The 17,303-nt window shown below is 35.5% G+C and overlaps 1 long non-coding RNA gene across 1 annotated transcript in view; it reads right to left on the bottom strand.

Annotated features, from left to right (window-relative positions):
* Positions 1 to 1,396: 1,396 nt before the first annotated feature.
* The window catches only part of LOC122148972, a 60,187-nt gene continuing 44,280 nt past the window's right edge, over positions 1,397 to 17,303 (bottom strand). The window contains exon 3 of the long non-coding RNA XR_006162755.1: positions 1,397 to 1,756. This is a non-coding gene — a long non-coding RNA (uncharacterized LOC122148972). The remainder of the gene's footprint in view (positions 1,757 to 17,303) is intronic.

The following is a 17,303-nucleotide window of genomic DNA, read 5'->3' on the forward strand; positions in this document are numbered from 1 at the left end:
CTGAAGATGATTATATAAAAATACATTGAAATAATGTGGATGGGCGGCTTCAAGAACCTTGTAGGCCACAGAAGGTCTCTTTAAGTTATTGTTAAAAATCTATTCCCCTATGGTAAAAATGAATGCTTTTATTTTTTACTTCCAGAACCCATAATTCATATTAACATATTAACAAGTAATGCTTGAGATTTTTCAAATCTGAAATAAGTCTTTTTATAAATATTAGAGGAAAAAAAAATCTTCATAGTTTTGCTTTGTTTACCAATAGCTACATGAATTGTTTGCTAGATGCTTACTAGCTTGCCAGCTTTAGCTTAATTGAAATCTCTGCCTTGTTTTTGTTCAGTTGATATGAACATTAAACATGCCATTAAAAACACTAAATTGCTACTTGACAGTCTAAAAGGAGGAAATGAATCAAGTACATCTCATTAAAATCACCCTATGTTCTTACTCAGCCACGTGATAGAAACCATAATAAATGCATCCATTTGTTATGCTAATGCTTTGCTTTCGAGAAACTTTGCATCTTAATTTTAGATTCATGAACCGGAAAGCAGAGATGGAGGGTTAATGCAACAGATGCTAGTTCATTAAATGTGCATTTTGGGCTATGAGAGAAGACAAACTACTGCTCATGTAAGTGTATGAGTGTGTGTTAGAGAGACACGGCTATTGCTCATAAAGATGAGTAAAATAATGGCCGCTGCCATATGGTAGGTAGACAGGTGATGAGTGGTCATTATAGTCATGCTTTAGCGTACAGTATGAAGTCAGTATACTGAATAGTTAGTATACCCAGATAGCCATTTTTACACCTTATATATTAAAAAAGGGATGCATGGAAAAGCATGTCAGGATTTTTTTTTGCTATTTTTACTAGCAATACTTTTGCTATCAGACTTCCAAAAGCTTTGTTGTGAGGCCCACCTAAAACATACAATACCATTTAAAAGCTTTGGGTCTGGAAGATTTTTTTTTAATGTTTTTTGAAAGAAGTCTCATCTTTTATTAAAAAATATAGTAAAACAGTAATATTGTGAAATATTATTACAACTTAAAATAACTGTTTTCTATTATATATATATATATATATATATATATATATATATATATATATATTTAAATCAGTCTAATTATTATTCATGTTGAAAACAGTTGTGCTGCTTAATATTTGTAAGGAAACCTTGATACATTTTTTTTTGCATTCTCTGATTAATAGAAAGTTTAAAAGAAGAGAGTACTGTAGATAGTAAAAATTATTTTTTTTGCAACATTATAAATTTCTTTACTGTCAATTTTGATCAATTTAAAGCATCCTTGCTATATAAATATAAAATATATATATATATATATATATATATACAATTATTATTAAAAAATATTACTGACCCACAACTTTTGAATGGTGGTGTATCCACCAGTGACCTGGCAACCTCTCAGTAATTTACTAGAGCATTAATGTGCATGATAATAATGATAATAGTGTGTTTATCCATACCTCCTCTGGCATGCTGAGAACCAGTTCATTGTCACTTTGGGTGACGAACCCCTGTAGGAAGTACTCGCTGCAGGCTGCTAGGACAGCCCTGTGTGCGCGGAACTCCTTCCCCTCCACCAGCACGGTCACATCACAGAGCAGGCCCTGCTTCCGCTGCTCATTCAGACCCAGCAGGATGTTGGTACAGTGCACCGTCGACTCATACACGTACATGGGAGCTTCAGACTTCTCATCCACGGACATACCGCTCACACCCTGCGCAGAAAGAGACAGACAGATATAGAGGGGTCAACTTATGTCATCCAGATGACAGCAGAAGTGCAACACAATACAACGCGTCCAAACCTGGGCCAAATTGAACACTCTTTAAACCAAAAATGTAAGTACAATTAAGTTTTAGAGAGGAAATAATAAAAGAGCTAGAGAGGAAATAGGTCGTTTGGAACAATCGTTTTATCTGATATGAGTGATTTAAGCCAATGAAATCAAAGACAGGTGTGTTTACATCTCAAACAGTTATCTGATCTTCTGGAAGCAGTGTTTCTGCTGTTAAGTGACTGTTGCGATTCGCATGTTCTAACAATCTCAGATGCATGTTTATTATTCTAATGGTGCCTTATTAGAGAAACATGCTGTTTTATGATCCTAAGTGATATTAAATAAATTAATAAGTTAATGCAATACCTAACATGAAATATTTAAATTATAGAAATATATATCATATAAATTAACATTAATGTATTATGAATTAACATGAATTAACAATGACATTAATTTCATAAATTATATATATTTAATGAATATAAATTGAAATGAACATCAACCTACACTGTAAAAAATTACCATGATTTTAACAGTAAAAAACTGTGAAAATGCTATAGTACAAACCTGTTAAATGGTTAACGGTAAGTTCCTGTAAAATTTACATGGAAAACTGATGTTCTCAGAATTCTCTGCGTTGCATTTCAAATTTTGTTTAGGGTTGTATGTTACGTATAATGTTGTTAAATTAATGTTTATTGCATGTTTATTGCTGCCATTTTTTTTTACTGTAAAGTTTATGGATTTTTTTTTTGAAGTGTAGATTAATACATGCTGTAAAAAAGGTAATCAGCAGAAACTTCAACAAAAACTTTTGCATCCTGGCTACAAGGTTGAACAATCTCACCATGACCACCACCTCATCAAGGATGCCACCTACAGCAAGTAAACACACACAAAGCAAAACAGCAAAAACAAAGCCCCAAACCCTCCCACACGACCATTCACACTCACTCATTTAACATTTAACATACACCCCCATGTAAGCAGGTACACATTCACACTTTAAACAGTGATCCTATGTGCACACACAGTGGTAGAGTAGCTGGGGAAGGTGATGTAGCTGTCAAAACAGTGGGGTCTCTGCTACTGGTTCTTACGTAGGAGGGGCACAGAGAGATGCTGGCGCATGTGATCTCCAGACTTCACCCATCAAAGCCGCTCAACCGGTGCATGTGTGATTAGGGACTTAAATGTGTTTGGATTCTGGATAAACTCTGTGTACACAAATGTATCCTGCCCCCATGCCCCAGGTCCTGTATCAGAACCTTTTGACAATCGCTCCTCACAATGACTCCGACACGTTTAATCTCATCAGGGATTCTCGCTGGATGGGCTGCCTTCTGGCTGCCAAGTGAATATCACTAACCTCAAATTAGCATTCAGCCCTGCTGCTGATTTGAATGAGTGCAGATTGAATATGACGAGTCAGGAGCAGACCTCAGCATAAAGCATAACCTTGTGATCCTCTTAAGGAATTTTATTTGCAGTATTGGCAAGGTGTGGCATATGTTATCTGAACATATAACAGGCCAGGCAAATCCGTTCATTTAGAAAGAACAGAATGTGAGAGATGGGCTTTTCACACTTAAAATTTTTAACCTAGGGCCATGCCAAACTCTAGGTAAATGCAATTGTAAGTTATATTGCTACAGACTCTAGTTTAAGGTCAGTAACTTTGCAGCTTGCCATGGGCACATAACCTGTATTAATTAAACACAAATATTATATATATATATATATATATATACAGACTCTAGTTTAAGGTCAGTAACTTTGCTATATATATATATATATATATATATAAAACAAAAGCATTATTTAATTAAAAACTTTACTTCAGTTTGTATTGTCACACCATTTAATATTTTAATTTTTCTCTCAGGTGCTAAAACTAAACAGCGAACAGTTTAGTGAAAAGCGCATGCATAATTAATAAGGTAAGCACTGTGTAGATTGATTGATTGATTGTCCGATGCTACAACATCTCGCTGAAAATATAACTCTGCATGGTACATCAGTGTTGTTATTGTTAAAAATGACAAAAGCACATTAACAATTTACTAAAACTAAACTGAAAATCTAAAAATAAAAATTCTAAATATTAATAAATATTATAATAATATGTAAATAATAACAAAATAACACTCGTTTATATTTGGCACCAAAATTATGGTATCTCTTTTTTGGACACTTTTTATGTTATAATATAAAATTTTTGCTAAATATTAAAATAAAAATAAAATAGATGCTTTGATATGTACCACGGTACTAAAATGAATGTACTATAGTATTTACATGGTACTCATGAGTACAATGTATTTCCAAGAATACCACGGTACATGCTCAAAATATGCAATTGTGAATGCTGTATTGCTATGGGTTAAAGTGCCTTTAGCCTGGGGTTTAAAAAGCTGATAAACTAAAGTTAAGCACAGCGTGAAAAGACATATCGAAAAAGAGGATGCTTAAGCTCTGAATCAGGCAGATTTAAACTGCTTTTGAAACTACACAATCTCTACTTTCAGTCTCTGCCAGCAGTCTTTTCTACAACACACAGAGCTATTTAAGTTGTCCGGGGCCAACTTCTGCTCGCGGAATGATCGGTGCATGACTAAACAATTCCTCCAGAGCTCCAGTGGCAGCCAGTGCTGCTCTTTCCATCCCTCCAGAAGCCAGGGCTGCCCCTGTCTGCCCCTCTGCGGTGAGGGTTGTGCAGCCAGCGCTCCTCCCTGCTCCCACAACCACCACTGACTGCACCTTAGGCAAACTCTGACCCACAGAGACACAGGCCTGAAATGTCTTACCCTTGTCATCTTGATTTAACTCCTGACTGGGTAAAATAGGCAGACTGTGTACTCCATACAGACGAAGCAGATGGGTGCAAGCCCTCAAAGCTCAGCTCCATTCAAGGCAGGTTGCATGCGACGGTTACCGTTGAAAGCCTCCTTCAATAAGAGCGAGCCCGTTAAAGCTGTGAGCCTTGATGAACACTGATAGTTTACTGCTGCCCAAATTAAACGTGAAAACGGAAAGTCGTCCTTGGTCATTGGAAATGGCTTTGTGCAAATGGAAACTCCTCAACCAAAAGAATGGAAACAGTGGGCCCGACGCCTCCCTTTCTTTCTTTCTCTTTCTTATCTCTCTCACTCACTCTCAGAGAAAATCAAACCACACAGCATGTGGGTTCAGAGATCGTATACTGCAGTGTGTGAGTGTGCGTGTGCATATGTGCATGTGTGTGGGAGGGACACTGTGGTTATCATGCAGATGAAGAAAACAAAAGACAAAGATAGCTAGAGACTGGCTGTAATGTAAAGCAACAATCACATCCTTATGAAGCAAAGAACATTTTTAATTTTTTAAAATTTGTCTTTTTAATGTGTTCGTCTCCCACAATAACTATATATATAGGCAGTTTAGTTTGATTCTGATGAAATGATGATTCTTATGAACTGGTTCTTTTTAGCTAATCAAAAACATTCAGTGCAAGTTGTTTAGTTTGTTTTTGATTCACTATTTAAAAAACGGTTCATAAGAGTCTGTTGTTTTGAATCAGAATGCGCTGATTGCATTGCATGTCGGTGACACCGCGGTAACTCAATTGAAACACACTTATTCTCTGCATTATTACACAGCACATATTCTTTTCATTGCATTGCATCACATTCAATACTGACTTCAAGTGCACACTCACATCTCAGGTAAATTATGATTTCTTTTGTTGTGTCTCTGAAGATTCAGTAGTGGGGGACTGCCGCTGCTGAAAAGTAGTGCAGGAAACACTGATTCCAACTGTGAGATTTGACTGAACCATACCTAAGTATAAGCAAGTTTGTGTCCTACATTCCCAGACATTTACAGCAACAGTCCAACTGGTCACTCCAATTATTGTTTTTCATTTTGTTTCCTTTTTCCTTGCTCTAAATATGTTTTCTATGCTGCCTTTGGTGGATAATGACCTGTCTTCCAAGAATAATGTTTCCAGATGTGGTTGCAAGGTTCATAAGATGCCAAACACACTATTTCAAAATTCGAATGTGCTTTCTTTCCATGCTGGGATTTTCAGATGTGCACAAAAGCATGATGCACATGCACACAAACTCACCACAAAATGACTACTCTCAGCCGTGTTACCAATTAGAACTGCTAAGGGTGCAAGGGGTTTGCACTCCGTCTCATTCTTTCTCTCTGTTCTCTTTCTTCTTTCTATTCTGCAGGCCTTTCTCAATCTTGTTAACCGTGGAAGCTAACTGGTTTTGCGAGGAACACTCCCACACGCATCAAAAGCAGAGCTCTGTGATGGGTTTCCGACAGCTGTCGCTGACGTTCTACTTTTGCCTGCTCCAGGGGCTGGAAAACTACCAGAGCACAGAAACTAATCTAAAACCAGTCGATTAGACGGAGTATGAAGCCTTACATTCAGAGACGAATACCCCCAAGACAATGACGAATGATTGTGCATCCAACTTTTTAATAAGCAATGCAGACCCAGTTCAATACTGACACAAACAACACATTCTTCTCAAAGTGTTCTGATATGATGGAGAACAGTACTATGTGTTTAACTATCTGTGCTGACTTGAGAACCTGATTTTAGACTGATTTGTGAATGAACTGTTCAAACTAGTGACTCACTGAAAAAAAAATATATATATTCAGGCTCAAAAGACCAACCCAAGCTTGTTGGAAAAATTTACCTGTGGCAACATTTTTGCAAAATGATATTCCTGTAAATTTTGCGACACTTTCAAAGTGAAACGTCTAGTCAGTCATGCTCAATGTGTGTTGCATTTGAAAATAATATACCACCTACACTAAACCGTACCCTAAACCTAAACAACAACATTCACTAAAACAAACATGAGATAAAAATGTGAAACCATGCCATTTTAGATTGCTCCGACAAGTCTTTGAGCTCATTTTTGAGCTCATCATGATGTCACTGCATGTTTTACAAGACTCAAGTTTACTACATCAGAAATGGTAAAAGTGTTTTCAAGTCATAACACAGTATTGTGCAAAGAACCATGCTAAAATAAGTCCTTATTAATCAGTTATCTGCCCCTGCATTCAAAATTTGTGACCCTGGACCACAAAACCAGTCCGAAGTGTCATTTTTTTTTTTAAAATAGAGATTATACATCATATGAAAGCTGAATAAATAAGCTTTCCATTGATGTTTGGTTTATTTGGATCAGACAATATTTGGCTGAAATACAACTATTTGAAAATCTGAGGGTGCAAAAAAATCTAAATACTGAGAGAATCAGATTTAAAGTAAGTTCTGATATATTTACGGTAGGAAATTTACAAAATATCTTCATGGAACACGATCTTTACTTAATATCCTAATGATTTTTAGCATAAAAGAAAAATGTATACTTTTGACCCATACAATGTTTTTTTTGCCTATTGGTAAAAATATACCCCAGCGACTTAAGACTAGTTTTGTGGTCCAGGGTCACATTTGTGTGAATAGGAATAAAAGTTTTTTTTTTTTATTGTACCTAGTGATCATTTTAGCTGGAAACCACAATGAATTGTATGTACTGTATGTGTAGGTACATTTTTGCAATTTGGAAAATAGGTATAGGCATGTTTTTCCAAAGAACAATTCAATTCACATGTAAGCCATTACTATATACTTCAGTTTTGAATGCATCTCTTATCTACATGATTACATTTTATCTTAAACTAAAGCCCATTTGTTTTTTGTCTATTTATCTCTTTCTGGCTTTTGACCACTCTGAACAAAGCAGTAATTTTCCTGACATAAAGGACACTGTCCTAATGTCCTTATAATTAGCTCTCAAACATTCTTCACTTGGCTTCACATTTCAGGTGAACTCGTTGGAGACCCTAAAAAAAATGGATTTTGAGAGGCCTTCTTTACAGCTTCACTATGCCAACAAAGCAGAGCTAGGTGTTTCCATGCCTGTCAACTTTAAATTAGTTTAAATATCTCAGCTAACATCAGTAAATGACAGTTCAGATTCAGTCCTGACAGAGGTGCAAGCTATGTGTGGAATGGGTATGCAGTTGTGCTCCTGCGCTCTGCTGGAAAGCCTGACATGGCAGTTTGGGGGACGACATCATATGATGTGCTCTGTGATGTGTGTCCTCTTCTCCGTCTCCATAGACACTCTCAGCTGCTGAGCAGAACACTTCTGACAGAATAAAGCTGTCTATCCTGCTATGTCAATAGAAAAACCTCAACTCACCAGTGACCATCTCCCCACACACACCCCTTACTAAAATGACCATGGTAATCATAGTTTCCATACAAATGCCACAGTTATCGCTCTAAATACAAATGATTCCACAGACTGGCACTACTAGGGTAACACAATTGATCAAAACATGATCATGATTGCAATTAGTCATGAATTATTCATGGAAAGTATCAGTTACAGCACTGATTTAGATCTATTATCGTTCCATCAAAAACACGCAAAGAACACATCCACTACAAATCAACAAGATGCAAACACGCTGTAAATAAATAATTTATTGTGCAGTATAAACAGCTACTCTGACTGAGTGACATTCAATGAGTATAAAGAGAGCATTCTTGTCACACTTTGTGTGTAATTTATTCAAAAATTGAATCAGTTTTGTTATGCTATTAAAAGAATCAATGTGAAATTGATTTCCTGTTGTATAAAATGGCAGTAAATGAATTCAGATACTGCATATTTTGCATGAATTCTCAACTTGTTTTAAATATGTACACTACCGTTTAAAAGTTTAGAGTCAAAGTAAGATCATAAGATTTTTTGAAAGATTTTTTTTCAGCAAAGATGCATTAATCAAATTTTGATAATAATAAGAAGAAATGTTACTTTAGCACCAAATCAGCATATTAGAATGATTTATGAAGGATCATGTGACATTGACTTCAGCTTTGCTATCACAAAAATAAATGACATTTTTAAATATATTCAAATAGATAACAATAATATATTTTAATTTAACAGATATATCTCACATTGATTTGTGATGGTTTTACAGTGAAACAGTGTTAGCATATATATTTTTTTTCTAAGGGTAGTGCCATGACACCTTTCTCAAATTGTTGGCCACTCATTAGATTCATTGCACTGATGTAGTCAACATTAGAGGTAGTTATATCATAGCAGATTGCATCATCATTACTAACACTCATTTTACCATCAGTGCAGATGAAGTGTTACAAGCAATTGATTTGCTTTATGCTAATCCTCACACTAAATCCTAGCACGATATAGTTTTACATTCAACTCTCCATTTCAGCAAATGATCTGATGAACTAGTTAGCAGTTTTAGATGTGAAGACACCAATTAACCAAACCTGCAGTTTGACAGGTTTGCTTTCCACCAGTAATTATTGGCTATTAACTGTTAAAAGCCCATTTACCTTGTGCAAACACACAAAAAGACCAACACACACACACACACGCAATCTCGTACAGACTTGTGATCTGTGACTTCCATGCAGTAGTACATTTCCTTCAACCCTCTGACACTGAAACAGACTTAATGGCTCATTAAATTCCAGCTCTGCTGGGTATTAATCATCAGCCTCTATGACTAATCCTACTATTCCACATGCGCATACGCTGGCAAAAGTGCACACTCACTAATGGAGCCCTTTTAATGGTTCTGTCTCAGTGGGCCTGAATGACAATAATGGACATTTAGAGCAGCGTTTGATAGAGTGTTCATCGAGAGAACGGTCTCGATTGTTACCACACTGGACTCAAACAGTTCTCCTAGAATTATTTATCCTAATTGGGTAGGAATCCTAGTAAATAGCTCTTGTTATAGAGAGTAATGTGTAAAGACAAGCGCCTGGAATGAGTATAATTCCTCTGCTTTGTTGAAACAATTACCTACCGGCTACAGATTCTCATTTACAGTAGATTGACACACAGCAGTGCAGGAACAGCCCTCTCTGGACCTTCTCACATGCCACGGGCTTGCAAGATGCAGAGTGTTGTTGTTCTCGATTATTAGTTGACAGAAGATGGATTTTTTTTCCATCATACACACTCTTGACTACAGTAATAAAGGTAAATGGTACTTCAATCTCTCAAAGGGAAATCATTCTGGCTCTCTCCGGGCACAGAGTGTGCTTGTCTGAAGGAGATCATCCGTGTGCCTCCTCTGCGGCAATCACTCTTTTCCAGTTGTGCATGCAAAACTGGTGCATGAAATGACATAAAAGGCTTGTGGGTGTTTCCTAAATGATAATCTAAGTGTGCATCACACGTTCATTCCACTCATTACGATTGATCCTGTAGGTCTCTTTGATTAAGATCAAACGAAGAACTAATAAGCTTATTTAGCACATTAATCTGTATTGGGGTGCGGTTGAAGTAAACAAGCAGAGTATGGCTTATTAAGTGTTTTTGTACTGTGCCACATGTATGATACAATTTATTTATTGGATTTAAAGGATGAAACATTTTTTTTCTACAGGTTTTTTTTTTTTTTTTTTTTTTTTTACTGCTATAATCACATGGGACTGCATGGTTGCCAGACATTTAATGAATGAAAACAATAAAAACAAACACATTCACGAATGCATCATCAGGAGACCTGTTTGCAGTCCCTGCCAGATGTTTTTAATTAAGCTTTGAATGAATGTTGATTTTTGTCATGTTTTTTAATCATACTTCTACTGACTAAGGGAAAACTGGTGCTGGATGTGGTGGAAATAATTACATGATTAACTGTAGCCTCTGGGAAATATCACAAAACAACACAAGACATAAAAAGCAAGCATTACGTTTAGCTCAATACGTAGAAGTTGGAGAAAAAAAAAAAGATTATCTTTTTGGGATTACTCTGTGGTCTTTCTTTTCACATTAAAATCATTTCTCAAATACATAATTCATATACTTTCATTATTCATTTGACAAGAAGCCTTGTAATTAGCAGGAAACTGTACATTCAGACAGTTGTTATAGCAAAATACCCTTCAGGATGATACAAAATCATTTTATTATTTGTTAGTTTTTTATTTTATTTTGCAATATTTAATGGTTGTTAATTATTTTATTCTTTTTTTTTATTATTATGGATTTCAGAGTGATGTTCCAAATGGAATGCAATTACAATTCTCAATACTAACTGCATCTCCAGGATACATAATCATGCTTCATTAGTGCCAAACATAATCAGTCTCTCGTTTCTCTGTGTGGCTCTCCTACGCACTTAAGAGGAATGCACCTTTTTCTTTTTTAAAGGTCAAGAGACTTTACCAACTCACTTCTTATTACTGACAAAAGCAGAAAATTTCCACTTTCCCACTAAATTCTTTCAATTTCATCATTTATGCAAAAGCTGAAGTCTAGATTTCATGTGTGGGTGCCAAGTGTTTGATGTGTGATTATCTGAGCACACATCTAAGATAGCCTATTGCTCTGCTCTGTCTGTCTATCCAATTATAATGAATAGAATAGAATACAATATAATAGAAAGCGAGTTCAAAAAGGGAAAAGTACATTTGCTCAAAAATGGATTTTGCTTGTTTGTTCTACACAGCTAGTTAACATGCAAAATAATATTTAAACATTTTTTTACTGTCAACTTAGTTGAACAATCAATCAAATTATTTATTTATATAAATTACCATTCAAAATTTTGGGGGCAGTAAGATTTTTTTTTAAGAATTTAACACTTTTATTTAGCAAGGATGCATTAAACTGTTAAATTCAGCTGTTTTTAGCATCGATAATGATAAGAAATGTTTCTTGAGGAACATATCAGCATATTAGCATGATTTCTGAAGGATCATGTGACACTGAAGACTGGAGTAATGATGCTGAAAATTCAACTTCATCACAGGAATAAATTACATTTCAATATATATTTAAATAGAAAACAGTTATTTTAAACCATATATTACTGCTTTTAATGCATGTTTCAATGTATGTCTACTAAATTTAAGCACTATATTTCATTAAGGTTGTAAAAAAAAAAAAAAAAAAAAATTAAAAAGATCTGTTTCAACTCAACGCCTGCTTTCTAGCTTTTATAAATGCAAGAACACGTTTTGTTTTGATTGTTTTATCAACCTGACCTGGAGTTTCAGCTCTAAGCATTCATTTTTCACCCTCATTTCTCCTCACTTTATATCACTGGGCGGCTCACATCACCCTTATCATCATTATACAGCTAATAATGGCTCATTCACAGAGCACTTAACTCCTATCCTGCCCTTGTCTGAGACCACGGGAGAGTTTCATCCCCAATAAATCTACTTGTGAACTAATTAAAGCCTCTTTAACTTTGGCTGGGTCTTGACACAATAATTCATAAATGATCATGGACATAAGTATCGCACAGGGCACTTGCTGTCAGCAGAAGTCAATGAGTTCTGGTGTTTTGCATTATGGAAGAGGTCTAATAAGGACACAGTGGCGCTGACACAGTCTTATGTGTAGATTTAGGTCAAAAGTATACCTCCCCAAACATCTGACAAGAGGAACAAGGTCTTGTGAAAGTGTAAGAAACCAAATCGCTCGTCTTCGCCTTCCGCTCCATTCAACACCCTTCTTTCAATATTACTAACAGGTTTGTCAGTGATTTACATTGACATGACAGGTACAGACAGACAGAGAGACAAGGAGACAGAAAAATGCAAAAAGCAGGTGACTAGAGCGTGAAACGACAGAAACAGACAGACTTAGAAATGAGAGACCGGAAGAAGGGATTTTCTTTATTCTTTCATTGGGCGACAGAAAGTTCAGCCACATGCAGATAATCGACTGGTTACTTGTGTGTGTCTGCACGCACAAAGCTTCATATAGTATTTCCCAAACTTTTATTTATTTTTTTTAACCCATCATTACACAATTCACCTTTAACAAAGCCATGTTTAGTTCTGGTTGGAAATACCTGGCATTCACATATTTGTCTGTTCAGTTTTATTTAAGATGGGATCTAACTGATTTCAGACTGTGAAGATAACATGGAATCCTGCACATAGTGATGAAGTTAATTAGATCTTTGTATCAACTGGGAATGTGCCTGTACAATGCAGACATACCATAATACCCCTGGAAGCCTTGACCGACATCCTGACTGAGCTCTTTTGTGCTGAATACACAACTAAGTGTTATCTGAGCTCACTTCTGTCATACTTCAGACACGCTTATCAGATTAAAGTAAACCCAACCGCACGGTTTCACAAGCAGTGGCCACAGCAGACGTAATAAGAATATTCTACGTATATGATACACAGATAACTATTTTATGACCTCACTGCAGATTAAGGTCAAATATTTTTCCTCCTTGATTTTTAAACTGAAAAATGCCTGTATAGTTTTTATTAAGTTTCAGTTTTTAGTTTTAGTTTATTTACTTTTAGTTATTTTAGTTATTAATATATTAATTATTTAAAAAATATTTTATTTCAGTTTATTTATTTTACAGTTTTAGTTTTACTTAAAGGGGTCATATGATGCGATTTAAAGTTTTCTTTCTCTTTGACGTGACGTGACATACAGCCAACTGACCCATACTCAGAATTCGTGCTCTCCATTTAACCCATCCAAAGTGCACACACACAGCAGTGAACACACACACGAAACAGTGGGCAGCCATTTATGCTGCGGTGCCAGGGGAGCAGTTGGGGGTTCGGTGCCTTGCTCAAGGGCACCTCAGTCGTGGTATTGCCAGCCCGAGACTTGAACCCACAACCTTAGGGTTAGTAGTCAAACTCCCTGACTCACAGTCTGTAAGTACGTTTACATATTTAAAGGATTTGCCACTGATGATTCAATTCAAACATGAGTTTTGAGCCGTGTTAGAGTAGCGCTTGTTGTTTGTTGTTTCTTTTTGTATCACAAATGCAGACATGGTTTTATGTTTACGCGGCGCGATGCAACGCAATGTGTAAAAAGACAGTACAAGTCATTATAATCCATAATTATGTCCCCACTGGATGCAACAAATGACTCCTTTATAATGGGTTTTAATGTTTTTGTCTTGTCACGCTGGTGTTCTGACCGGGACACGGCATGGCAGTATGGTAAGGGGCGTAACATTTCTGTCAAATGCTTGAGGTATTCAGCCAATCACAATGCACTGGATAGCTGGCCAATCAGTGTACACCTTGCTTTTCAGAACGATGAGCTTTGTAAAAATTTACACATTTCAGAAAGGTGGGGCATAGAGGAGAAACAATAATGTACAGTATGTGAAAAATATATATTTTTTTAACCTTAAACCTTATTTCAATTATTATATTATATAATATTTTTTTTTATATTATATAATATATTTCAAGTAATAAAAATTATGTTTTAGTTTTAGTTAACCTTGGATCACGCTAGATTGTATTTATTTACCTAAAATTATTTTATATATTATATTATAAATAATTAATATAATAATCATGTGAAAAAAATATAATACAGTATATATAAGTTTTTTCATATGGTAATATATATATTTAATTTGAAGTGTTCAGCAGACTAATAAAAAGTTAAATATTATAACTTAAGATGAAGGGGCCAAGTATTTTAAACTGTTGTCATCATAAACATCTTTACAACTGAGAGGATGGTGATCTGATTGTGTGTGGAAAGTTCAAGGTAGAGGTATAAAGCCATGTCTGTGTTCATTAAGCCCAGCTCAATCTCTAAATGGATTCAAGGCAGAAATCAATAGTATTGTCTGCTTGTGCTACACCCCTAGGAAGAAAAAAGCAATGCATCATTCCTTTCTCTCTCTCTTTCCTGGAGGACGCTGAGACATTGTTAATTATTCATGACTGGGACTGCCAGCTGTGTGAGATTGTGACTTATTCATAATGGAAAATGTAGAGGGGGCTCGGCTTTGCTTGAGTTATTATACAGCTAGGGTTGACAGAAGCCTGGATCCCATCATCATCAATCTCTGACGACCCCTACTGCCTGAGGATCTGTGTGTTGCAGACATATCGCACAGTAAAAACAACAAAACTCATAATGCAACACTACACATGGACAATATTACTGACCCTCAGATGTTTTTAGACCATTTTTGGTAGAGCACCTAGAGAAATCAATTGCTTTCTGTCACTGTAACTAGTCTTTTCTCACCGCTGGACTTGTTCTCTGAGGTAGACACAGACTAAAACCCTCTTTGAATAAATCAATACTAAACACACATGAGATCAGCCATCCAGGAAAAACAATCAGTAAAAAAAATCATAATGTCTGGCTGGCTTCTGCTCAAGATAGGCGGTGTTTATCTGGGCTAAAATATTAAATATTCAGGTTGTATGGCAGGGCACAGAGGTCACATTCTGGGCTGTACTGATCACAGAAGATTGATTTACTCATTAAGCACATCTTTTCTACTCTTTTTATGGGTTAACAGTTTGCTTTATGCAGGTTGCTTAAGATTATGTCTGAATTTCAAACTTAATTTCTGTCTATGCTGTAACACCCCCCCCCCCCCCCAAAAAAAAAAAAAAAAAAAACCCAGACAAGCATGTCAGAATGTCTACATAAATATATAATATAATATAAATCACAGCCATGCTGATATACAGCCATATCGCACTGCTACAAGAGACAAAACCATATTGCACATATTGCACAAAATCCTCTTTTGTTGAAACATCTTCTACCAGCCATGGATTCAAATCTCAGTTTCAGCTAAATCTCATATTCACAATAAAACATTATTTTGAATGTCCGCTGAGGAAAGCGATATCTTTGTTGTACTATCCTTTCATCTGTTAAGGGTGATTTCCGATGACAGCACTGCTCAGTGCATTTGTTGGCTGTGTCTAACATGGTGTTGTTAAAAGTAAAAATAACTTCCTTGTTTACAACCCTGTTTCAGTCTCTTTCAATATAAAAGTCTTTACTGCTTATTCAGTCGCCATCTAACAGCAGAACAATGTAACTTAAATCACCATCACGAACACACACACACACAGTTTCTCAATACTAAATACTATTATTAAATACTACTATTTATATAAAATATAATCTATTAAATAATTATATTAAATAAACAACAACAACAACAACAACAACAACAACAACAACAACAACAACAGCCATCAAGTTGCCGTTATCACCAAAATATTGCACTCCTCTCAGCCAGATTCAAGAACTAGAAAGAACTGTATAATATAATATAATATAATATTATTTAATGTAATATATTTTATTTTGGTTTAATATAATATAATATAATATAATATAATATAATATAATATAATATAATATAATAATAAAAATTTGAATCCATTAGCAAAAAGCACATTTTAAATGTTTCATTATATAATATGGTATAATGTAATCTAATATAATTCATATAATATAAATTCTGAACATTAAAGACTATATTACATTATGTAATACTATTAAAATACTTAAAGTACATATAATTGTAAAAATGGAATCTATCAGCAAAAAGCAAATTTCACATTTTAAAAATGGTTACTTTTCAAATACCAGTTGATTAAATGTAAAACAGAACATCAACACATGAATAAAACTGGTTACTCCTGTAAAAAAAATAAAATAAAAATCCTTCACAACGGAAAGCATGTGAACTGATGGAAGCAGCATTACCTCTGCATGATGTCACAGAAGAACCATGTCAGTGCAAGGGATGATGGGATAGTCTGGAAATTCCAATGATAAACAAAACCTTTCCACTGAAAGAAATAAGGTTCATGTTGTCTCAAATCTATGTAACCTAACTTTGAACTCAGGCTGCTGCAAGCACAATGACACAAGTGTGGCGGCATCTGGGGAGCTGATCATTTCTGTATGTGTGTGAGTGGAGGGGCGGAGGGTCACGCATGCCGGAGTATTTTGAGCCGAGTTTGATTAAATGTAGCTTGTATGAATCATGACTTCCCACATTGCAGGTCACAAAGCAGCATGAGTCTGAGCAAGTCTTATATGGTAACAAACAGGGGCACACATACTCTCACTATGTTATGCTTGAATGGGTGCAGATCTCTGTTGTTGAACTGCAACCGTTACACCCTGAATCAGAGAACTAATCCATAACTAATCTAACCCAACCGCCTCTAGAATCAAGGTAAAATGCAACTAATTAAGACATGTCAGTGTTCTACAACCATATTCACACAAACATGTGTGAACCTAAAATCGTACTGTTCACACTTCAGCTTGCAGAAGTGAAGTCATACACCTTTTATATTGTTTGGAAAACTGTGAAAAACACCTATCTATCTATCTATCTATCTATCTATCTATCTATCTATCTATCTATCTATCTATCTATCTATCTATCTATCTATCTATCTATCTATCTATCTATCTATCTATCTATCTATCTATCTATCTATCTATCTGTCTATCTGTCTGTCTGTCTGTCTGTCTATTTATCCATAGAACAGAAGTCGATGCTTCATGCATACATAAATAGTCACGTTTAAGCAGACTGACAGGCCATGATCACATTCTCAGAGAAAACATCCTGCAATGATAATCCTCAAGCACCTCAAGGAAAT

The sequence above is a fragment of the Cyprinus carpio genome, chromosome A20 (genome assembly GCF_018340385.1).
Source record: "Cyprinus carpio isolate SPL01 chromosome A20, ASM1834038v1, whole genome shotgun sequence".
NCBI classification, from domain to species: Eukaryota; Metazoa; Chordata; class Actinopteri; order Cypriniformes; family Cyprinidae; genus Cyprinus; species Cyprinus carpio.